The 25,128-nt window shown below is 41.4% G+C and overlaps 1 long non-coding RNA gene across 1 annotated transcript in view; it reads right to left on the reverse strand.

Moving 5' to 3' along the window:
• Nucleotides 1-817: 817 nt before the first annotated feature.
• The window catches only part of LOC143422634 (uncharacterized), a 153,229-nt gene continuing 128,918 nt past the window's right edge, over nucleotides 818-25,128 (reverse strand). Inside the window, exon 7 of the long non-coding RNA XR_013101747.1 lies at nucleotides 818-896. This is a non-coding gene — a long non-coding RNA (uncharacterized LOC143422634). The remainder of the gene's footprint in view (nucleotides 897-25,128) is intronic.

Consider the following 25,128-nt stretch of genomic DNA (forward strand, 5'->3'; position numbering starts at 1 on the left):
CTCATACGGGCCTGTCGTGCAAACTGTCATGGCATTCTCATTATAACAAAAGTGAAAAGTTTGTCCGTGCCTAATTATCTATAATCGACAATAGCGATACATTATGTTTTTTTCATATGAAAATACGATTTGAATTGCAGTTTTAATTAAATACAAGTACCAAGGTGACAGTTTCTTTACTGCGTCGATCTTCAAATAGTTCGTAAAACCCAAACGACTCCAGACGACTAGCATCCATCGTAAAATATGTATTAGGGAAAATGAAATACATATTTACTTCCATGAAATTTACACTAACGAGTGTCAATAAAATTTAATCAGTCATATAATACTCATTTAGAAATTCAGCGATGCTAAACCGGCTAAACAATAAATTATTCTGCTCGCAGCATTCGAGCCAGATTAAATAACGGGGAAAATTGTAATAGGGGAGACCATTTGCACCGATGAAGAAGCCCGGTAGAATTTTAAGCTCTGCCACTTTTCTTTTTTTTTTATCTCTAAATAGCCTGCCATGGTTTTTTCCACCCCTAGCGCGATAAACGCCAGAGACATGTAGAGTAAACCGTGGTAAATGCTCATTTGAGATTAGAGGAAATTGTAAATGGACCTACTGCTGTTATCGTAACGAGTCTCAGTTGGACCGCGAGAAATGACTCCAAAGTGAGAACGAGTGAACTTTCTATAGATACGTCACGATCATGATGTTTAAGTGAATATTCTCGTGCATTTTTTCACCAAGATCCATATTGCAAGGATTCATATTTTAATTATAATGCATTCATTGATATCAATTTTTATGATTGAAAATATCCTACCTTGTGTATACTGGACCTAATGAAACTGCAATTCTGGTGGAACGAAGGGGTGGCTGTCCATACGAATGTGACTTCTATCTACAATCACAAATGTATACGTATTATTAATTTTAAAGAATTACCATCTGTTGAATGTTAAATGCTATTTGATATTTATTTAGTATTTCCATATTCTTTTATAAATAATTTTAGCTGGCGTAATTATAATTTACATCAAAAGGTATAAGTACAGCAAGTCTGTAGATCAAAACGGGACGAAAGTCGGGAATAAAATAATTGCGTTTGGGGCCTCGTTCTCACGGAAAACGACTTTAAAACTCCGTTAGGTAGGCACGCGTGCATTAAATGATACACGGCCATTGTTAATGTCACTTGACCACGTGTGGATACCCTCCATACACGCGCAACGAATTTCTAAGGCCATTTTCCTCGAAAACGAAGCCTCTCACGGAATTTTGTTATTCCTGATTTTCGTCTTATTTTAGCTTCCAGATCATCCGTTAATTTCTCTGCTCTCGCTGACAGTTACCTAACACTCTGTACCCAGACGATGTTTCAGGTTTATTATATATACAGACACATTCTATATGGACTATGTAGCTATGTATACATATACGCGATGGCCCCAGGTTTATTGCGACGAGCGTTATCGCGGCCAGACGGAACGAACGTCCCGCAGCAAGTGGGCAGTAACGTTTGACGAGCGGTCTAACCCTTTAATTGAGTGCAGTTTTACGATTTCAGACGTCGTTTCGGACAAAGGAGTCAAGAGTTCTGGAACGTTATGCGGCGCGCCGGAATAATTTCGCCTGGCTACCGGGAATAATTTCAATCCATCCCGGATTCGCCGCGTTTTCGTTCCTCGATCGATCGTAACGAACGGTGTCTTGTTAATTTCGTTCAGCTGCTAATCATACGACCATCAGTCAGGACCTAATTCTGTATATAACAGTTGGTACTTATCTAGAATTATATTAATTTTCATTTTAAGGATCTATGTAACACTTTCTTAATGAAAAGTATCAGTCATCAAAGGACAGTAAAATAAAAAGACGTCGTCTGCGACGCAACCCCTTCAAACACTTCCACTTATGGGTGTCACTGAACAAGACTGTGTTCGAAATTTCCTGAAGGAAGAGGATCGAAAAAGGGAACACAGGAACAACGAAAGGGAAACCCTTCGATTCACAACCACCCCCGTTTCATTTGGCGTTACTTTCTCTCACTCTTCTTACCGTAGTCTGTGCCATCATCCCTCGTAGCTCGTTTCCTATTGGTATCTCACCTCTTTCTTTATTCCTGCGATTCTCTCTTCCTCCCTTCTGAGCGAAGGGTGCTTCGTCACTGTCGACTACGTATCGTGTCTCTCCTTCAAGCACGTACACCTTGTCTTTCTTCGCTAGAATTATCCCTCTACTTCCTCGTGTCTCTCTTCGTCCTATTTTTCGCTAAAATCATCCCTCCTCCTCTTCGACTTTCTCTGCTTTACGCGCCAGCACATTTCTTCCTCTTATTTCTCGCAATAATCTTCTTCTGTTTTCATTTGTTTCTTCTCATTCTTCGTAATAGTCATCCCTCGCTCTTTATCATTTTCTTTAGTTTTATTCCTTCTTCAAATTTTCTCCTAGCCCTTCTCCTTCTCCCTTCTCGTCTCTTTCCCCACATCATTCCCTCCTAAAGCTTCCTCTTCCTTTATTTTCCTTTTTTTTGCCGTCTCTGTCCTCGTTACGGTCTTCCCTTTCACTTTTCGTCTTTCTCTGTTCCGCGCGAAACCTTCAGAAGAGCTCGCGATCGCCGCCCTTGCTCGCAGAACACCCCTTTTTGCCTCTCTCCTCTCTGGCGATTCCTCCTGCACCCTTCACCCTCTCTCGCTCCGCTCTGCCCACGTACGCAGACACAGGACGACGTCCCGTTTTACTTCATTAGGGGATATGAGCTTTTCCACCCTACTCGCGTGGACGCGAGGGCGTCTCCCTCGCACCAACCGAACCCTCGTCACGGTGGGAGTCTCCCAAGATGGGACGCGGGACCACGTTCGTCCTTGTCGCCGAAGGACGCGGCGCTGTTGACAGACACCCTATTCCACCCTTCCTTTTTCCCCCTCTCCCATCTCCCTTTTTTCTCAAACGAATCTTTCTCCGTTCGATCGATGCAATTCGACTTCCGCTTCGATTTTCTACATTTTTCCATTCATAATCTTCGCCTGTTGAAAAGAATCATTTGTAAGGCAGAGAAAGTTATAGAATACGATGGTGCTACATCAAGATTTGGGGAACTACTTGTTTATACCATCGATCTCTTCGTTCTGAATAAAATTTCCGCGAGTAGTCTCGTATTAATGAGAGTCTTGGTAATTTTGTTAGAATTCTACTTCGATACGTGGTTCTTTCGGGAAACGCGAAGATCATCGGCCATATTTCTTCAGAATGCAGGATGCTATAAGTGACGTGCGGTAATTGCTCGAAATGCGCGAGGTAAACAGCGAGGAATAACGCGAAGTGTGCGGTTAAAACGCGCGGCTGGTGAAATATAAGGTTTTTAAATCTTACCATTCGGAATATTTAAACGCGCGATATTTAAAACCGCCGCGGGTCGTGCATCACCGGGATCCTGGAGGATAGGACCGCGCTTAACGCGCCAGGTTGATAATGGTAATCGGTCCTGTACACCCCAAACGGGAACGTTAATGTAAATAAACAACCGGTTCCACCAAACGGAAGCCTGCGATTCATTCGATCCCCAATTTAAGCTACGACAAAAGAATTCAAATTACAAATTGTCCTTCCTTTCGAACACTGACGGTACAAGAAAAATGTACATCAAGATAAAACACTGAAAACCACCCTCTTTAACGTAAAAATACAGGTCGAAGTAAAAATCGTCCGATTTAATGTGACAAGAAAAACAACGAAACAGCAGATTTCGAAAGGTGTTACTGTGAATAAAAGAAGAAAAAAAAGTAGTATGGCGCAACGATCAGTTCTTTGAGGTAGGGCTTCAAGGAGCTCTCCTTGGAATACAGCTGGCTCCTTTAAATGGAGTACATAATGCATTTTTCAGTCTACCTGGTGACAAGGAGAATTCGCTCTCAAGGAGAGTTCAGTGATCCATGGAAGAAGGGTTATTCAAGGTCACCAGGTTGCACGGCACGACGATATTTAATGTACGTACGATGTACCACCGGGTTGATGGGGTGAAGGTTGAAAGTTTGAGCAGCTATTATAAGAAATGATAATAGGAAACGCTCCTTCGAGATGATTATACCACAGGATCTTGCAATCATCCGTAGTCGGGTTCCTGAACTCGTTTCGAAACCGGTTAATACTTCGGTACGTAAAAAGAGAAGTTATATTTTATTGATGAGAATGAGTCTGATTTTTATAATCGATTTCCATGTGTTTTTACGCATTTTTATATTGCCGAGATTGCGCTCGATTAATGTAAAAGCGGACATAATGGGTAATTTTATAATCTCGTTTAATTAAGTCTTAGTAATAAAGAGTTTCATTTAATCTTGTTAATAAAATTGAAGGTATTTTTACGAGTATACGTGCGCGTACATTTAGATTAAAGGGAGGCTCGTTTTTTTTATGTAAAAATACTGAGTTGCAGAAATGGAAGGGATTTTTATCTAAAGAAGCGCGTGTGTAATTAAAAGCTTTCCTTTCTTGCTTTCAGATTTCATAAGTATTACACTTATGAAAACCGCTATTTGTATATTTCTAAATTCAAATTTACTTTCTCCACTTAAGAATCGTTTCTGAAACAATTTGAATCGTATACTCGCGATTCTTTAACACATATTAATAAACAGAAACAGATTGTCTGTATTTACAGTGTACGAACAGCGAAAGTAGAATCGATAGTCAATTAATTGTACTCGAACGATTAATTCTTAAAAACTGGTTATGCGATTGGTGTTGAAAAACGAAATCATTGCAACTGATTGAATTTCAATTGGCCGTCACAAATTCGTGTAAACGAGTTCGTTTGGAAAACGTGAACCAGTATTTACCTTCGAGCTTTGAACGTTCCTTTCGTTTTCATTTCCCACTCTTTTCTTTCCCTCTTTTTTTTTCTCTCGATTCATTAATACATTCCACAGTATTTATGCAGCTAAATTTAAATTTCTTTTTATCACAGGCGAAGTTCAGTTGACAGCACATCGAATGCCCGATTACTTATCGCATAACCAACATAGAACAGAAGACTGGTTAACATTAGTTTCTCGCACTCAAATTACTATTTATTAAATTGAATTCGTATGAAACTTTTCACAGAGAACGCACGCACGTTTATTCTTGTTGCGCGAGAAAGAATGAAACCGTCCCATGAAAGAAAAAAGGGAAACGATTTCCACTGATAAAAATCAACCATTTTCGTAGAGATCGTGCTTTGCAGCCACTATTTCGCGCGTCGAACAATAGCCGACTTGATGTTGATCCGGAAAAATTCGATCGTACGGATTGTTTGCCAATTTCGAGAAATCTTTGACGTTTGAATCGCTGCTGCGTTTACTTTCCCCGTCACGTCGAGAGGGAAAGGGAAAACAGAGACGGCGGTGGTGAACAAGGGTGGAAGAGGGTGGAAAAAAAACACCAGCCGTGCACGGTTGTCCTGAGCTTCCCAGTTCCGCTGCAACCTCGCCTTGGTCAAATATTTTGCAGTTTTTCGACTGCACCCTGTCGTAGGGTGATTTTTTAAAGGGCCATGGTCACCAGGGATGATAGCTCACCATGAAATAGTACGCGAGGTTTCTAGCCTTGCAATTTGAATCGAACAAGATGTCTGCTCGAGAGTACGCTTCCGTTCTACTTTTTATACTTTTATGAAATATTTTCCTCTTGCATTTGTTTGCAGAATATTTCTATCGTTTCCCCCTATCAATACATTCATTAAATATTTTTCATTAGATACAGTGTGTTCACGCGCAAACAAGTCTTCAAATTGCAAATAAATAAAGAGGAAATTAAAAAAAAGAGAAATACCATATAAAACAAACATTTACAGTTTCTAGCGCTGGTGAGATATTAAAAAAAGTTCTAGAATAAAAGTTTACGTGACAATTTCGAGTTTCGACGCGTACGCTGCCGAAAAATGGCCACCGTCTCCTTTCCGGTGCGAGTTAAGCCTGTTTTAGGATAATTCGCAGAGCACGGCCATTATCAACGAGGCTTTCAATGAGCCCGCGCGTGCGTTTCATTGCGGATACACGTATAAAAAGCGAACATTTAGCCGAATAGACGTATTAATAAATTTTAGAGGAAAATGGTCGACCGTTTCGAATGCACAGAGCCTCCACGCGCGGATCTCCGCTGCATGTACACGGTTTTACAGCTAGAATGTATTGCGCGGAATAATTCATTCGCCAATAGCGCTTTCAGAACAGCGGTTTCCCGAGCTTCGTCCATTATACTTTTGTCACTGATTTTTGCCACCGCCCGATGTTCGACGTGAAAAATACTTTTATCATGAGCTCTTCGATCCCCTTTGATGACTTCAAATCGATCGATCGACGTTCGTACATCGCGTTAATCATGAACAACGTTCCTCTTCTAATATAAAATGAAATGAGAAGCTCCAAAGATATTTCAAATGGTAATGGCATTTTAGATGTACAATTGTAGGCAAATCGATGATCACTTGGAATAGATATAGAAGAAGATCTTTTACAATTCCACTGGCTGTTCTTTAACGTCCTTTTCAACATCCCCAATTCCTTTGCTGTCGAACTTTACTGACACCTACCCCTATTTTTCCCCAGAATATTAAATTATAAAACGATGTACGCAACACACCTCGAAACCGAACGCGCGCACACGTTCAGCAGCCGAGCCTGTGTAATCGAATTTACATGCAGCGCACCAAAATGGATCCTCCTGTGCACCAATGCGCTCGCGCGATCCGATGCGCGCGCCCGTAGATGCCCATCCGTAGATTGATAGGCGCGCACATACCCGTGGATACGTACATTCACGTAATCAGATCCACGTACACGCGATTTGGTAAAGCAAACGCGTGTACGCGCACAGCGGGGAGATTAGAGTGGCACACGCGTGTTCCATTACTTTATTGTCAGATCTAATAACGCGAATTCGAACGGTATTTCTTCAATTACCCAGCCACTTCAATTTCGCTCATTATTGCTGCTCGTGCCGTTCACAATTATCACCGTGCGCGATTATATTGCGAGAGATTCCTACGGTGTCAACGTTGCTACGTATAGCTATTGATTTGGATTTTCCTTTTCGTTGCACTTTCGCATTTAACTGACCATTTCTTGTACGTTTACGAAAACGAAGGTTCTGAAGATGAACGAGCGTTCGAATGTGTGCAATTATGAAAGTTTAGTTTTTATTATGTTTAATTAGTTTATAATTATTATCGATACGTGAGAAATTTATTTGGTGGAACGCATTGGGAAACGAAATCTTTGTGGAATATACAATGCGTAAGAAATATATTTTTAACGATAGTATGACTCATAAGTTGAATGGTTTTTTAAAGTTTCTTTCAATATAAATCCGCAGTGTATCGTAATATTTTTATATGATAAATTGCTTATCACTATACTATATCAACGCTTTTGTTACACTCTGCAGTGATGCATGTGAGAAATGCATTTCAAAAATTATTTGAAAGACGATATAAATGTCTTCTCAATTCGAGAGGAAATGTATACTCTTTATATCCGTTCGTCTGCTTTTTATATTTTTAATACCGTATTTTCTTAATAATTATTAGCTGAAATCATATTCTTTTAAGTAGATTAAATAGTTTCATAAATTTAACAAGCCAGTTATCTTTATTAAGAGATTTGAATTTCTCGCAAATCAGTTTGAAGCAAATATTTGTACAAATTAGAATTGCTCTCTCTGCCCCAACTTTCTTGAATAAAACAATCACGAATCGATCTAAATAAAATTATAAACTAGGAAGATGTTCTCCGCATTCCAACATCGATTAAATACATTTTATCCGTGCTTTTGCTCAGTGCAAATGTAATTACCATTTTTGATATCGATCACGTTTATTCAAGAATCGAAATAAATTCGAGTCTACCTACAGTTTCGAAGCTGTTTTTCATTTTGCGTTGTCGAATTATTTTCTATGGCCCTCTAGAGCGAACTGGGTAAAGCGTTAAATGTGGCAACCGAGTAATTACGGTGTTCGACTTTGGCGTCGAACTTTCGAAAGGGTTGAGTAATCTGGTGAACACGGAAAGTGAAAGTAGCTTGAAGGTAAAATTATTCATGATAAACCTTCGGACTTTTGCAACTTTGAACTGTTGCGCGCGTGCACGAGACTGCAAGGGGGGCGACGATTCTGTTGTGAAGGGTAGCAAAATGGATCGTCCGATGGTACTTTCTCTTCTGATTATCGTAAAAAGTTTCCCCCGCGAGAATTCATCGGATCTTCTGTCTTTAGTGGTCACGATAGTTGGTAACTTCGTTTGTTACAACAACGACGTAACCAAAGAAATGATACGCGTTGCGTTATGAAAACGGGATCGCACACTTTTAATTATTGTAACAGATTTAATTATTGCTACCCGGAATTATTCCAAGTTTTATACATATTATACATAGATTTTGCCGCGCGTACTGCGGTTTAGTAAAAGTGATTACGCGATCTGAAAGGTGATGAGTGAAAGTATTTCACTTTACATACCATTTGCTTAGTTCCTACTGGAAATGCTAAATTTTTACGACTGTTTACTTACTTCTATATCAATAGAAAACTAATAATTTTTACCCCAAAGATTAGAAAGAAATTATAGAGATTCAAGAGAGAATTCAAGAGAGCGTCTCAAAAAAGAGGATGCAAGTGTTACATAAAATTAGTGTGAATCTTAAATATAAAGAAGAAAGTGATATGAAAATTAGCGATAATGGCTGAACAAGAGATTCGGAGAGGAAAGTCGAAAAGAGGTGAAAATCTTGGATCTCTTTTCTCGCTTCCTGGGACGTCAGCAGCTCTTTCCATCGCGTATCCGAACGTGTACCAAGGGACTTCTCCGATCAATTGCAATCAATTTGCGAGCGGGTAGAGCGTGTCCCGGGCGAATCACGATTCAACTTTTACGCCGGCTCGAACCGGCCATTTTTTTTTTTTTTTATTTCCGCTTTGTTCCTTTTTTTATTTTCCATTTTTATCTTCATTCGCAGGCCTAGGAACGGGGTGTTTGCTTTCATTTTCATCATATTCCGGCCGGCGCGATGTTTGATAATACTCGATGTTCGTTCGAGAACGCTGCGCTCACTGCGATAAACAATTAAACATCGTGTCACCGGATGATTTCGAAATGTCTGCCCGGAAAAAATGTTTGCCTTCGGGTGGGTTCAACGTGCATTGCTTTCGCGGTATCAATTCTTTTTTTTGCTACTGCAAATAATTAATAAAACACGTTTCGACCGGAAATTACATATAAAAGAGACAGAGACATCCTCGCATCTCTTTCTTCAGTAATCAGAGAGAAATCGTAATAAGTCCTAACCGCGAGAGATCGCTGGAATTATTCGGAATCGAAGCGCGAACAGCCAGCGAGTTTGAGTTGATTTCGCGGATAGAAGGGACCGGATAATAGGGTCGCCGGTGCATGCATCCTGCTGCACTTCCTGGGGCCGACTGGAACCGCGGTGGCACGCGCGTGCGCAAACAAAATTGCAATTTCGAGGGCGCAGCCACTGATTCCATTTTCCGAAGCTGCCAGCATTTTTCACCGTCGCCATTTGCACCCCCTTCGGAACACTTGATAGATGAGAATTATCGTGCGTTTAGTTTGCGCGCCTTCCATTCAGTTCTAAACAACTCTTTCAATTAATTCTCTTGTAATTAGTTGAAATTTGTGCTTCACAGGTGTTAAAAATAATTTTTTCCAGAATCCCTCGAAGCACGAGATTCTTTCGCGGTTGGTTCCGTTCAATGCTGATTGGCGAACAATCGACAGCGATACAGTGCTCGAAACGGAGCAACGGTAGCTGGGAATATCGGAACAGAAGCTGAACCAGTCGGTGTCGTGTTCGAAGCGCAATTAGAATCGCATTACACTTGACCCCGCGAAGCGCTAATAATTGTCGATCCGCCGCTAATAAACGGCTTAGCCAATGAAAGCCCGCTCGAGTCCGGCCAAATATTTCGAGATGCGTGCACGCGAACACGCGACACTTCGCGTTAATTAGCTTTGTCCGCGGAGTTACTTCGGTCCTACGATGATTAATAACGCGTCCTCGACTCGTCGACCGCGTCACGGCTACGACGACGACGACGACGACGACGACGGCGACGAGTGATTCCCGACCTCGATGATCATTAGTCCGTCTCGTTGCGACTCTGCTCCCTCGCGATTTCATGAGCCTCGTTTCGATAGGACAGCTGCTGTCTAAGTGCGTTTACTTTTCTTATTTTCTTTGTCTTCGATTATATAACGAGACTCTGTTATGAAATGGAATGCTTGGGTTTAGGTGATTCACTCTTGTGATTCTAGGCTGCAGGTTGGTTTGGATGGGAGGAATGATTTCTTGAAGGCGAGATAAAGTGAAGATGATGAATGGTAAAATTGCGGTTGAAATTTCGTTCTCGAGATAGACGACTTTCAAAGTTCAAGCTTGCGCACGTGGGGACCAGCATGGCGTTACACTACCTTGCACAGCTGCGCCATTATTGTAAGCGTACGCGTAGAATTGTCAGAGTCCTTTTCCTTGTAAACGAGGACCCGAATGTAATTTTGTCGTTCTCCACTTTTGTTTTATTTTACTCCATACAATCTTTTCGTTTCATCCGTTCATAATCGCGCAGCTATTGATAATGATACGAGCAATAACATCTGGTATAGATTAATTATGCTTTTGAACTATACCTGGCGTCATGAAATTCCTTTGTTGCTGTTGAAACAAATTCTTGGGCCAAAAGCATAGGGGAATGTTACAAACTGTACAGCAGAAATTATGCTTCTCTACCGTGTTCCTCTAATATACAGTCCTAAATCTAATTCAAACTAAACCAGAAACTACTATAAGGAAGGAGCACAGGTGAGATAGTACGTCAAAATGAGATCCTCCGACATCTCCTCTTCCGATTAACTCGATCGTATCGAAACATTCAGCAAGTTTTAATGACACTCGCATAAATGATGCAGCGATGCTTACAATTTTAATGACTCTTTGTAATATCATCCAGCTTTTAGCTTACAGATCCTGAACTTCAATTTTGAAATCAAACGACGTCTTAGTAATTTGTCTCCAAACATTGAAGTCGAACTGTTCGCAGCATGAAAAATTATTGCTGATTTAATACGTTACAGATAAACGTCATGGCATATCAAATGAAGCAGAAAATTGGACAGTCTTATCATCGGCTGTCTGGACAAATTGTTGATCTTCAGACGAGGACGATAAAAAATGAGAGGCCCATAGTACGATCACCTGTAGAATACCTCGAGGACCACGGCAATAAAAATCAATCATCCTACTTTACTTAAACATTCCACACAAGTAACATCTAAACTCCACATTAACAAAGAACCATCATTCATCGCGTCGAACATCCTTCCTACAACTGTAAACGAAAGTATCAATTTCAAAAAGGGAACAAAAAGTAAGTTCACAGAAGATACCATCTAACTTCAGAAGAAAACGAAATTTCGAGTATCAAGAGACATGATTAACGAATCCTGAGTGAAAAAAAATGGGATAAAAGTTACAATAAAATGAAAGAACTTGGTTCGAACAAGGATACAACAAATGTTTCCACAGTTCGATCCACCCCCTCGCCGCGAGCGAGGAAACCGCGCCAAGGTCGCCGCGCAATTTCCTCCTCTTAAAGGTTTCCTTTCATTTTCATCAGCCGCGTCGCTCCTCCGTATCCTCGAGTAAGGATTCGGATTTGGGCTCGCGGCACAGCGTCAGCAGAGCGCCACCGTTGCCCGGATCGATCCCCCTCGAGCGAAAAGGGGGTTGTTGCCGCGACGGAGTCGCCCTCTTCGATGGCAAAGGAACCCCAACGCGTTTTCACCCCCGAATACGACGCCAGGAACCCCTGCGGGCCGTGAGTACGAGCCAGTACCCGAGGGGAATGTACTTTCATTGTGGGACAACCTACCCCCCGGCTGGGTGGTCCCTTTCGTCGCGCGGCTCTCTCGCTCGCTGATAAATCGCGTAAATCAGGATGGGACAAAAAAGTGCCGCGAAACTAGCGAGTTATTGGGTCATCGAGCGACTCGCTCGACGGGGGATGATATTCAAGATCGCGTCTGCGAACGGGCTCGATTTTATCTTGACGAGAGACCTGGCTCAACGGCTGGATTATGGATTACGAAATATGCTTTTTTTTAATTACGAAGATCTCTTATGTTCCTTTTTTCTATCGTGAACATAAATCTTCAATCGTAGCCAAAATTCCTGATGTTACCTTTTAAGAAAGTAAATGCAATACACAGTAAAAGCTGTTACTGTAGGACTGATTGGCAAAAGTACCATTTTCGGTAATATGTGCGAAACTGTTTAGTGAAGTAAAATTAGTGGTGTTCAACTGCTAATTGCAAGTGAATAAGTAAGACTATGGACGAATCTAGACACTCAAAAAATTTAGTATATGTACGATGAATAATGCATGACAAAACTGGTACCCAAGTGAAATTATCGGTACAATACTAGTTGAAGGTTCCAACAACTGGTATGTTCATTAGCACCTTTTAAGAATTACCGATTACCACGTTATGTGGTTTGTGAAATCTGTCGATCTTTGTCTGAGTCTCCTCCAAATGTTAAGAATAATTTCATAAATATTCAAAGTTCGCTTTAAAGTAATCATTTTTAATGCTATTTTGCTGATTTAGAAAAAATAATTGCTAATGTATTGGGTTCGAAGAAAACAAATGATGATAGTAGGAATAATAATGAACTACAAGATTCCTCTTCGACGTTCATGACTCGAAGAGCAAAGTAGACTGGTCTCGATCAACGTGCAGCGATCTCGTTCACCTTCGCAAGTACGTTCCTATACTGGGTGGTCCATGCAATTAGAATAAATCATTCCTCCTTTCAGACCGCAATTAGAAAAAAATAATAGCAGATGAAAATGGATGGATCGAAGATGAGTACAGTTTTTTATTGTAAATGCAATGATACATGTACGCGCACTTTACAGTACCATTATCTTTTCTTTCAGCACGAGGATGATTATAAAGAATCATTCAAAGTAGAGATTGCTTTGATTAATTATGCTACAATCTTAAAGTGTTTAATTCTTCTCGAGTATTTCAGATAAATTTCATCATTTTTTTCTCGAATAAATATATTAAGAAACATGTATACAGGATATTTTAATCTTGCTGCAATTGTAGAAAACATTCTCAAGATTGATTAATCAGGTGCAAAATAAGATGACTGTAACTGAAACTTACATTTCAGATTTCTAATATACAACGACACATTGTGATAAAACTCCTCCGCGACTGTATCCTATGATCTCTCATAATTAATACACGCAAAGAATACCAAAGAATATTCAAGTAGAATTAGTTACTTTCACTTCTCACAGTTCTTCCTTCGTTTCTACAAGCCGACCATTTTAATTTCACCCCATCCACAGACTCGAAAATGCACAATCAACGGTACCAACCGTTCATCTTCCTCTTTCCACAGTTACAGTCGGAGAAAAAGTCGTGCATATCCTGTTGTAGTTCCATGGAGCACCCTGTATCGTCGCTTCCACCAGTCGACAAGAAACACGGGCGATCGCGTTGCTCTTTCACCGGCGAACGGTGCTCGCGATTTCCACTTGTCGTGGATCCACCGCGGCCATGAATGAACCGGCCGCGTCTGGATCGTGAATCAACCCGATCGGAGAACGGAAACTCGGCCGCGACCATCGGCGAGGTGCGCCCGGCTCCGACCGGTGGAACAGGAAATTCGAGCGCGATTATTTGAAAATTCCCTCGACTCGCGAATGGTCCACGCTGGGCCGCGGTATTTACGATATTTGGCGCGTCTCCAACGCGGCTATTTCCGGAAGAACGGTGCCTTAATTCTCCCGGTTAGTCAGCGCGCCCCCATATTTTTAGACGCCTTCCACGCCGTGAATAGACACCGCGACGTCGAATGCATCGTTCAATCTTATCGTACCGATAGTCACCGCGCTGCTACCGTGCGATTTCATAATTCCTGGCCCTCATCCAATCCGCTGTTGCGTCGCGTTATACAATTTCCGTTTCGCACCTACCCCGTTCGCGCCGCCTCTGATCTCATCGACGGCTCGCGAGTCCTCGGTAAGCGTACCCGTGGCGGTCCTACGAGTTTGGCTGGATTTCAGAATTATTTTTGGTGGACGTGGTGATGCAGCGACGGAGGGAAAGTTTGGATCAAAGAGATTTTACTTGCGCGATTCGAGGAAATTATTACTATTAGTTTTTTTTTTCATTGGAATATCGCAAGAAATGTTTGGTTGAGCAGAAAATTAATTTTAGCGAAGGGTACTTAGTTGGTTCAAGTATAAAAGTGATTCATTTTAAATAGCTTTTTTTTATAATTTATGGTAAGTGATCGTTTTATGCTGAGATGAATGGACTACGTTAAAATAATTAATCTTTCTGCCGACTCTTTTCAATGAGATAACAGATACGTTATATACCGCGTGCATGAGTAATGCATAATACGTATGGTAGGTTGTACGCATGAGTCACAACGAGAAAATTTTATTTCTGTCGCACTGATGTAATAGAATCAGAACTTATTTCGGAAATGACTTCAAGGGACATCTATATACGCCAAAAATGCGACAAATAAAATAAAGCTTGCAACATTCTAACCATTTAATCATCAACCCCCTCTTTCAAATACAAAAGAATCAGCAGGGGTGTTTCGACAAATTATTCCTCCAACTTTCCAACGTCTAAATGAACAATTTAAAAATAGTTCAAGCAATCGCGTAGACGTCTAAGGCGATTTTCAAGTACCAGCGAAATTTCGTTCAATCCACACGACGCTCTGTCGCGACAACAAGACGAACAGTGCCGCGATTCTCGTCTTCGATCGGAGGGGACGCACTTTGGCCCGCGGATCAGCCGCACGCGTTAATTGTCCACTCGAACATTTACGGTGGCGTTTCGCGATATTTGGCCCGTCTCCAATACGCGTTTTCCGGAAGAGCAGCGCGGCCGAAAAGTGCCCCGCCGCGTGCGCTTCCCAGCGCTTCGGACCCCTACGCGCGTTGGGGTTAGCCGATGGAAATGCCCTCTTTGTCGAGGGGCGAACTTACGCTGGCAACCCCGATGTTCGAATAGAAAGGACGCGCCACCGCCCTCTCTCCTTCTCGCCCTTCTCTCTGTCTCTCTCCATTTCACCCCTGCCGCAAACCCACCCTCTCCCGAATTACGAGTCGAGTGAAACGAGTGCAACGGGTTCCGTTCGTCCCCCGAAAGGAAAACAGAAACGGAACCGTGCACGGCTAAACGACACGTATGCGTGCACGCGTATTTGATCTCGTATCACGGGACGATAACAGGCATTATTTTTCAGCTGCGTCGTATTTTGGCTCGGTTCGACGATTGAATCGAGCTGAAAGGCTTTAACCGGTGCACCCCATGCTTCGAGGAAAGACGCGACTGCTTTTCTCTTGTCGATTTAATCGTTCCTGAATTACTTTGTAATACGTATTATTTTTTTTAAATGAAAGAAATGTATTTATTTAACTTTACAGATACAAATAATTCTGACATTTAAACCCGATCGAGTATCTCATCAACGATGCCCTAAATGTTACGTGTATCGATAAACGTTTTCATTCAGACTTGCATCAAGAAAAAGCGCGCCAACCGAAATTCACCACTGTTGGGCCACAGTAATCGTTCCGTAACATAAATTTCTGAACCCCGCGTGATTCATCGGTTTATCTGTTTCGCGACGTTGCCCGCGCGTCCCGCTGGAAGCCACCCTTCGCTCGCCCAGGGGTGAGAAGAGCCGACGAAAGAGAGGGAGGACGGAAAGCGGAAACGTTCTGCTGAAAAAGACATCCAGAGCTTCTTCTCATCGACCCCCGTTGTCGAGATCTTCGCTGCGAAAACTACGTCGTGTCTTGTTTCACAGCTGCGTGAACGATGGCTAAGGTTAGATGGGACGCGGATGGACGGAAATGAAACCGCAACGCGTCAACTCGCCTCTCGTTCGCTTGTAATTCGTGATCAACGGGACGATGATATAATAACGCGCTTTGTTTTAAATGGAGTAGATTTAAATAAAATTCAGCCGCGGGTCTGAATGCCGACCGGCAATAATGAGGGAGCGCAAGAGAGAGAGAGAGGGAGTGAGAGACAGGGGTGGAGAACGGGGGAAGAAACTGGAGGAAGTGCAGCTCGGAGTAACGAGGAATACCAGAAGCGTGAATAAATTGTTTTGTACTGTTTTTCACCGCTGCGAATATTTTCTCTCTTTATTTACCGCAATGGAAGATAAGGCGGGAGGTGTATTAAAAATATGCTCGATATTCTAGGAGGTAGAGCGAAAAACGGACCCGCTCAACCCGAGTAAATATATTTTTCTGGTTTCGCGATATTTGCTTGCTTTTAAATGGTTATTCGCTTAGGCCAATTAAATTGGCTTTAAATGAACAAAGTATCGATTCCAGTTTGTTCAATTAAAAGGCAGCTCGTTTTATTTGAAGCGGGAGGGCGCAAGTCGGTTTTCTTAAAAATAATAAATCAGTTATTTGGACGACGAAAAAATAATATTTCATTTGCAGCGGTAATAGCCAATTAAAGCCACGTGATGTTAATGCTTTTGAACGTAAGTAAATATTTATTTCATTCAAGAAAAGCTATTTCACTTAACTGAATGCCTTTTTAGTTGAAAGAATTTTCATGCTTTAATTTAAATATAAAAATTCCTTTCGTAAGTACCGTCAAAATGAATCGTTCATTTTTCTTTAATCGAACAAAATTCTTTTGATAATATTAAATTACTCTATTAGCACATGATAGCCTTACAATGTTAAAATTAATATCTTGATCTTATTGCAGAAAATTAATATTCTCAATCCAAATTATAACTAACCGATGTTAAATATATTATAATAAGAATTTGTCAAATTTTGTCAAATTTCAAATGTCAATAAAAAGTTACATATACTCTGGATTCAATTTGAAAAAATGCCTCATAGTAATTGACAAATTTTGTCAAATTTACAAATCATTATAAAATCGATAAGAACTCTCGCTGCGTTAAAAGTATCGTTCGATTGGCCGAAAGGATTGTCCGATGGAAAATTCAATGGAGTCTGAATAGTTGATGCGTAGTCCTCAGCGAGTAATTTCGTTAAGAGCGAGTTAAAAACGAGCGATTCGAAATGGACGAGCAGTGAATGCAGTAGTCAGGCGGGGGATCCATCGCGAGGAACGGCGCCGCTCGATCCTCCCACGTAATATCTTATTCAAGGATGACAAGATCTGACTTGAAATAAGCTAGCCAAACCTGGAACACCTCTCTAGATTTACTGAGATCCTGTTTCTTCGCGATCAAAGATATTGTTTCATTCTACGCTATCTTTGCGGATTGTTTATTATCCACCCTCTCGGTATACGTAACACGTCTAATGCAACGTTTCGTTTTTTTTCACCCTTGCCTAATTATCAAGAAAAAGGAAGTATCGATTAAATTCCATACTGCTGCTATTCTCGAAATTTATCATGCAGGAAACTTAAATTGTTGCGATAAAAGCTTCTGGAAATTTAGAGTCCCATCTGCTTTAAACGCCAATATTTCATCAGAAACATTCACCTGAATCGAGTTGATTGTACCTGGAAAGATCGCACATTAATCGCCTCTGAAATAAAAAAAGGAAAAGGCCGAATCTTCTCTTGGGTTTTTTCTTGCTAGTACCATCAGACGGTCGTTGAAGCGATTCGCTAAAACAACCACGAAGAACCCCTCTTCGGTTACCCCAAACTTACCCCTTTCAAACGCGATAGCTCCAGCAGAAAGGCAGAAACCAGGCGCGGTAAAATTTCAAACTAAAGAGATGAAAAAAGAATAGAGAAGCGATAGAGGAAAGAAAAAATTGGAATCGAAATCCAATTATCCCGCGATTTAAAGGGGCGAAACTTTCTCATTTTCGAGGGGCGCGATCTCAAGGAAAAGAGAATCGAATGTAAAATAGCAGAATTAGTGTGTAAGAATGTTGAATCAAGAAAGTAAAAAATATTTCGAAGAAAAGAAACGAGAAGGAAACGAAGATGTTCCCTCATTTTCCTTATGCTCTTGTCTCTCTGTACAATATTGTACATCAATGTTAGCAACGAAATTAAGAATAAAATACTAACGTGATCCCATAAGAAAAGCAACTAAATCATCAATAATATCCTCGCATCAAACTAATTTTCCATTCAACCCTACAATCACTATCCAAACCCTCACTTATCACAAACCAGAAATATATCTTCCAACCTTACTCCAAGCAAAAAAACCTGAAAACTGAATCAACTATAACCTCATCAGTACAAATACCAGCAAGCTCAGAAACCCAGTGACTCCAAGTTCCCCAACCCCAAGCTCTCATCCCGGTTCCCAAACGAGATAATCGGGAAAAAGAAGAAGTTGTCTCGAACGCACTAGCCGAAAGTACGAAAAACCAGCAAAAAGTAAGAAAGAAAGGATCAGAATGAGGCCAAGACGAAAGACGAACGAAACGAGAACGTAGGGTATTAGAGGCTGCGTAGGTAGGAAAGGAGAAGGAAGCGAGCTTGGTGATCGATTCACGGATCGACGCGAGGAAAATTCCCAGCGGCGAGGTCTCGCGCCTCGACGGACGGCTCGTTCCTCGTGTTCCTCGTCGGGGTATAGTCGTGATGAACGCGCGTCGGCTGTGCCCACGGACCCGACGCCGCGGACTCCGATGTTCCCTCGCGATCGATACGGCCACCCCAGCGCACCCTCCGCGCCATAGCCGGGCCGATTTTTTTCCGTTCGAGCGGCGGCGCACGCGCGGCACCCAGGACTCCCATTTCTCGCCAGCCGCGTAGAGTCCACGGGGCTAGGAGAGTCCTGCCGCTGCGTCGTCGTTGGAGGGGTGGTTCGCCCTCGCCGTCCTCGCTCTCCGCCGCTCGTTACACACCTATACAGCGGCCCCGGCCCTCGAATAGGAGGCTACGGGGGTCGCCGCCACCAATTTCGAAACGCTCGAACGTTTCGAACGGGGCGAGGTGTCCGCGAACGACGGGCTGATCTCGTTTCTGGCGAGGCGACGCTGGATCGATCTCGAGGAGCCGACCAACACGGGGATCGAGGTACGGTGATACACGCGAAGTCGCGCTGTTTCTTGAAAATCACCCGGTAGAAAAGGGGAAAATAGGGACGAACGATCACGCGAGATGAACTTTTCGTTTTGTTCGATCGCGGCAAGCCTCGTGGAAAAAAGTGTTTCGCGCACCCCCCCCCCCCCCGTGGTTAGTGTGTTCGTATCACGCAGCGTTGTACTCGTTTTCGGTAGCACTTGTACCGTTTATCGGCGACGACTTGGTAAAATGGCCAAATTAGATAAAGTTTATCGAGCGTGCAGTATGCATACCTTTTGTAAGCACAAACTAACGTGTCGGAGAGTAAATGTATACGTGACGAGTGTGCGCTGGGGCGGATGTGTACACCTTTCATGTATATTTAATGGAAGTACGAGGACTTATATGTACGCTTTTTGTATGGTATTCGTATGTATGCAGTCAAGGGGTTGGCACAAAACGTTTCAACGGAATTTCATGAAAGAGATAAATAATCTATTCGCATTGCGTTAAGATCGTTTTAGTCGAGAAGACTTAATAATTGTTTGAGAAACTTTAGAATTGATTTTTCTAGATAATAGAAAATTTTCTTTGAACCAGATACACGCGTATCGATCTAGAGACACTGGAAAGCTGCGGATAATTTTACAGATCTTTAATTGATGCACTAACATTTTTCAATAAATGTCGATAATTAAATCTGTGAAAGTAGAAAAATTGCCAAAACGTAGAAAGAGCTCCTCCAGTACCCGTTCCTCAGACCAACGTAAATGATTTATTTATATTGAAACCTGGCTTTTTAATCTCTTTTCGATGTCCATAAAAATTTGTTAAAAAAGCATTTATATAAAATTCGAATTTTCGCAGCTTTCACCTGACTATTCGCTAGCACATGACGCACCGATTTTTTGTTTCTGACACATTTTATTTTTGATTGATTACTCGGTTTCCGTTGATGGAATAATTAAAAAGTTGAACGGCAGTGTTTCACCGCGTTGAAAAAGGCACCAGGCAACTATTAATTTCTTCGATACAATTTTAGTGGACCGATTTCTGGAGAAGATCGAGCCCTTTTTCTACGAGTTGTCGATTCGCAGCTAATGGCGTGTTAATATAGAGACTATAATAATAATATAATAATTATGAAAAATTTTACCAGGCTTATTATGTCTTAAATAGGGTTTTCAATTTAGGATCGATAAAGCCGTCTTATTTAAGACTCTTCCTAAAGGGGATCGATATTTCATTGCCTTCATAAACGAAGGGCTTCTCTTTGGTGTTCGCAGGATTTTTTCTACTGGTTTCATATATCGTCGATACTAAGGGAAAGATTGATTGCTATTATATTGGTTGATATGCAACAAGGTATCAGCCAGAGGTTCTATATGATGATGGTAATAGAAACAGCGGGGGAGCTCCCTAAGCTCCGGAGCTTTGCTTGGACTAGATTTAATACATGTATCTACGATGAATAGTGTGGGGTACGGAATAACGTTACGTACGTTTCTGTGCTTGAGACCATTCTGTGCCCCATATAGATGTGGAATAATAAAGATATCACTTGATGATCCAAGTTACTTCAGCAGTTACATCGTTACAATGAGAATCGTTTTATAAAGTCACAAATATGGTATATTTTCAGATACGTATATTATTTATTGCTATGTTCTAAGAAATGACACTGCTAATACTTTTTACTGGACGCTAGTGAATGTGCAGAAAAAATCTATACGTCATTGATTATTCTCAGAATGAGTTCGATCATATTCGAACGAGAATACTATCCCCTTTTGTAGGCGCAACTGCCTTAATTAGCGTTTCAATTATCCAAGAAGAATAGTATCGTAGACTAGCGTAGAATTACTTACGAGGCAATTAGGATAAATAAATTAATGTTGTTAAATATTATACATGCAACTCTATTTCAAGCCTTTTTTAAAAAGTATAAAGGTCGATAAACAGGAAGCAGTTGTTTGTCGATGGCACACGTTAAAAAAACGAAGAGTCGAGCATTTCTAAAAATTTCGAGAATGCATCAATCGCAGCAAGTCCAAGTAAAAATCAATTTGGTTAATGGACGGAAATATAACGGTTCTCAAATAACGCGCATTTCCGTCTTTGATCAAGAGCGAACGAGTTTACGGGAGAAAAGGAACCTTTCGTTCCAGGTTATTTTCAGGACGAGACTCGATTTCCTCGCGACGGAGCGGCCGGCTCTTTGATTATTCATCGAGTGGCCGATTTTTTGCCCGCGTATGAATATTCATTGATCTTTATCACGACGATACCTCCAGGCGGCGACGTTCCACGGATAGATGAATGGGACTGGGCTGGTTGCGTAAGGCTTCGCAAGAAGTCGATACACGGGGTTGGTGATTTCAATGTGTAACCGGAAGTAGAACGCGAAGCGATCGTCGCGAGTGGCGGATAGGCTATGGGTTGTTAATCCTGCGTAATTTTCACTTTTTCCCATTTCTAATGGGAATTTCTGGACGCAATTAATAGAACCCAGAACAGAACTACGATCTCTGGGTAGAAAAAGAAGTCAAAAGTGTGCACTGGAGGATGCAGAAAATTGAATTTGTAAATTGACTAAATGAGAAAGTATCACAGTTACGTTTCGAAGTATGAATTTTCTAAACGGGTGAAATCAGTTAACTGTATGTGAAAAAAGTAATTTTCTAAATAGAACTCGTCGACATCCGCAATGGAGGCGTGCAGTTTGGATGTTGGCCAAGTGCACGCGTTCTCGTCACGTTTTCAAACTCGATTTTCTCGAAATCGAGTCCTTCGAAATGGAAAGAAATGGATAATCCACATTTTTCGCTTATCTTCGTGTGGCAAGTGAGCACCTGTCCATCTCATTCGATCGAAAGTTAGCGAGGTGGTGCCTCTGTACTTCGAAAGTGCCCAACTCGATGCTCGCGAAGACGAAACATCGAATTAACAAAATTCTATTCTACAATTTTCATTCGTTTTTGAAACGAATTTCGTGGAAGATTCGCTTTATTTTCAAGGAAACCGTCTTTTCGTTCGTATCGATCGTGACGATTTAATCGAACGAATTAATTTCCACGAAGCGTACGTTAAAATACTGTTTTACAGTATGCAAAATTCATGAAACGGCCACCACGGTGTTAGACAAGGATGTTTGGGGATCGTCGAAGGGCGTACAGCGCTTTAATTGAATCTTGCGATCCCACCGCGCGGTTAGTGCACGCCAGTGTTTAAGATATGGAGCAATTACGTTTTAAACGAGGCTTTGTTGGAGATTATTCTGGATTAGAACACTTTACATGACGTCTGGATTCCGGCCGGGTTAAAGTTTCAATTCTTGCATCGTCTAACTCTTGTTGCGGGAAAATTTGCTTTTTAATTAAACAGATCTCCCCGCTTTAGATCTCGAGGAACAAACTCTAAACAAACGACAAGCATTGCTTCTTTTCTGTCAACGTTCTCTTGATTTTCGACCAAAAAGACACAGTCGAGTTTATGAATAATCGATGCCAAGTCTTGTTTCGTCCGCAGGAAACGGCTTACGCACGTATTAGAATAATGGTTCATTAAGACGTCCTTAATGGATTTGTGCCTCTTGATTTCTAATACCTTCGACGTAAGTAATGGTGGTAGATCGTTAACGTTGATTTTAACAAAAGCAGGCAATTAGGGGAGCGTCTGCGTGTAGTTGCAACTGTATTAATCTTTGGTGAGTGTTCGCTTTTTTGCCAGTCTAATGCATACGGAAGTGACTTGCGTCTCGACAGGCGTTTATCTTCGATTGACGATTGATAAAAAATTTAGTAAGTCGCATAACTTCCTTCTAAGTCTTCGAATATATTATTGGCAATTAATACGACTATTCGATAATAGATAGTAATGAAAAGAATAATCCAAGCACTTAATTTTTGTATTTTTATCAGACAATTTTCGCGTGCGAACCCATTTCCTCAACCTCGCAATATTCGATATTTCCACGATAAAAATTCAAATAACAAAACCTCAAGCCGCGACTTTAAATAAAAAAAATCGATAAACGTCCGGGTTGTAAAACGCAGAAATCGATCAAAGCAATTTTCAATGGGTAAAATCGGGGCCCTTCGAATTAAAACAAAAAAAATCAAGCAAAAAGAAAATAGAAAAAGAAACCGAACAAATATCGCTGCGAACCAGGATCGATTCGCGAGCAATTTAAAAGTTTTGCCAACGAAACGAATAAACAGTTGAAAAAACCAACGGTTACTCCCATTAAAATTTTCACCGCGCGCCCTTATTTCTTTCTTTACAACACACTTGTTACACCCCGTTCTCGCGCGTTTCCGAATCGTACGTCGAAAACGACGAACAAGCGTCGCGAATCCACCAAAGCTATTAACCAGATAATGAAGGCACCGGACAATTCGTGATTGCAGTAATACTAACTGCGTATTCAGTTACGCGTCGTTTAGGCAGCAACCACACAATAATAAACGATCAGCTACAATAGAGGATATTTGGTAATTTTTAGTAGAAAAATTCGAGGGTCGATTCTGCAGACAAAAATAAGATAAAAGTCAAGAATAACAAAATTGCGTTCGAGACACCGTTTCTGATAAGAACGCCACTGAAAAGTGTGGAACGTGCGCGCGTTGATACGATTAAAGTACATATCTTGCTTAAAAGTAACTTTGTTATTCTTAATTTTCGTTTCATTTTTAGATCGTGGAATCACGATCGTCGTTCACAGGTAAGAAATCAGCAAGTAGATATACGTAGATGAACAAGCGATGATCCAGTGTGACCGCTGCCTCACGGCCGCGTGGAACCAGAGATGGAGAGGATAGCTTCTAAAACTATCTGTTCCCCGTTGCTTCGAGCGTGTCCTGTTTCATTGACCTCCAACCCTTGCCAGTCCGTTGCGTGTATAACATGCACGCATACCGATAACGCTATCGGATAACCTGGCTGGACGAATTTCGAAACTGGACGCGCTCGAACATGTGCCGAATCGCTGATGTACTCCCAACACCCCATCGTTCCTATGGATTGCGCCTGCGACGCTTGTTTGGTATCCTTTTCTCTTCCTGTAATCTTGCCTTTAGAAGCGTTCGATCTAGTCAGTTAATAATGATTCGATGTGTTTCTCGGTATCTCTCGAAATTTCAGATTGCTTCTTTTAATTGAGATGTTGTACTCTAGTTAAAATGAGTATTATTATTGATACTCGGTAGTCGTGGTCCGCCATTTTGGTCTCATTTAAATTTACTCTTTTCTTAGATTCTCAGCGATTTTGTCTTTTGAAAAACGAGGTTCCTTATTGTTAGAAACTGCAGGTTCTATTTTGGGACGATTACTACTTCCAAATATAGTGTTTAGACTGATCTGAGCAGTCAGAGACCGAGACGAGAAGCCTCTATTTCCTACTCCATTTAATCCAATCTCGAGTTGATGCACGTCAACTCTTCTTTCTTACTCTAGATATCTCGTTCGCTGTTTAGACCACTAATCTCTAAGAGCGAATGTCAAATACATTTTACTGCCGCGCTATCTCGATGTTACGATCACTTCCTCGTCTCTAATTGCACTAAATCCGTATTGTTGCACCATCACACGACCAGTCGACTCGTAAACATCGTAGCTGTATCTGTCGTCGTTTCCTGGAAAATTATTTGCCCGAAGCGCGCGATATTCGCGCGCGTTGTAAAGCGCTATCGCCCTTAGTTAATCTATTGACAGTCTCTTTTTCGCTTTTATTAAATCTCGTCGAAAATTCAATTAACTCGTCCGTTATATACGTGTATCGTGATCAGCGTTCGTAGGAATTAAAGATTCTGGACTAATTATCGCTATCGTTGCACTCTAATGGCGGTAAAAATCGACAAATAAACGAATTTCACTTTTAAATGTTTCACGTTTGAATCTTACTTTTTGCTATATAAAAGAATAAGACGAGATCGTGGAGCAACGTTGTTTTCCATTCGAAACCCGTGATTCTCGTGGAAATCGAATTCGGAAATTCGCCAAGTGCACTCGACCAGTCAGCAACGGAATATAGCGCCGTCGATACAATCG

Source organism: Xylocopa sonorina, chromosome 4 (genome assembly GCF_050948175.1).
Source record: "Xylocopa sonorina isolate GNS202 chromosome 4, iyXylSono1_principal, whole genome shotgun sequence".
Lineage (NCBI taxonomy): Eukaryota > Metazoa > Arthropoda > Insecta > Hymenoptera > Apidae > Xylocopa > Xylocopa sonorina.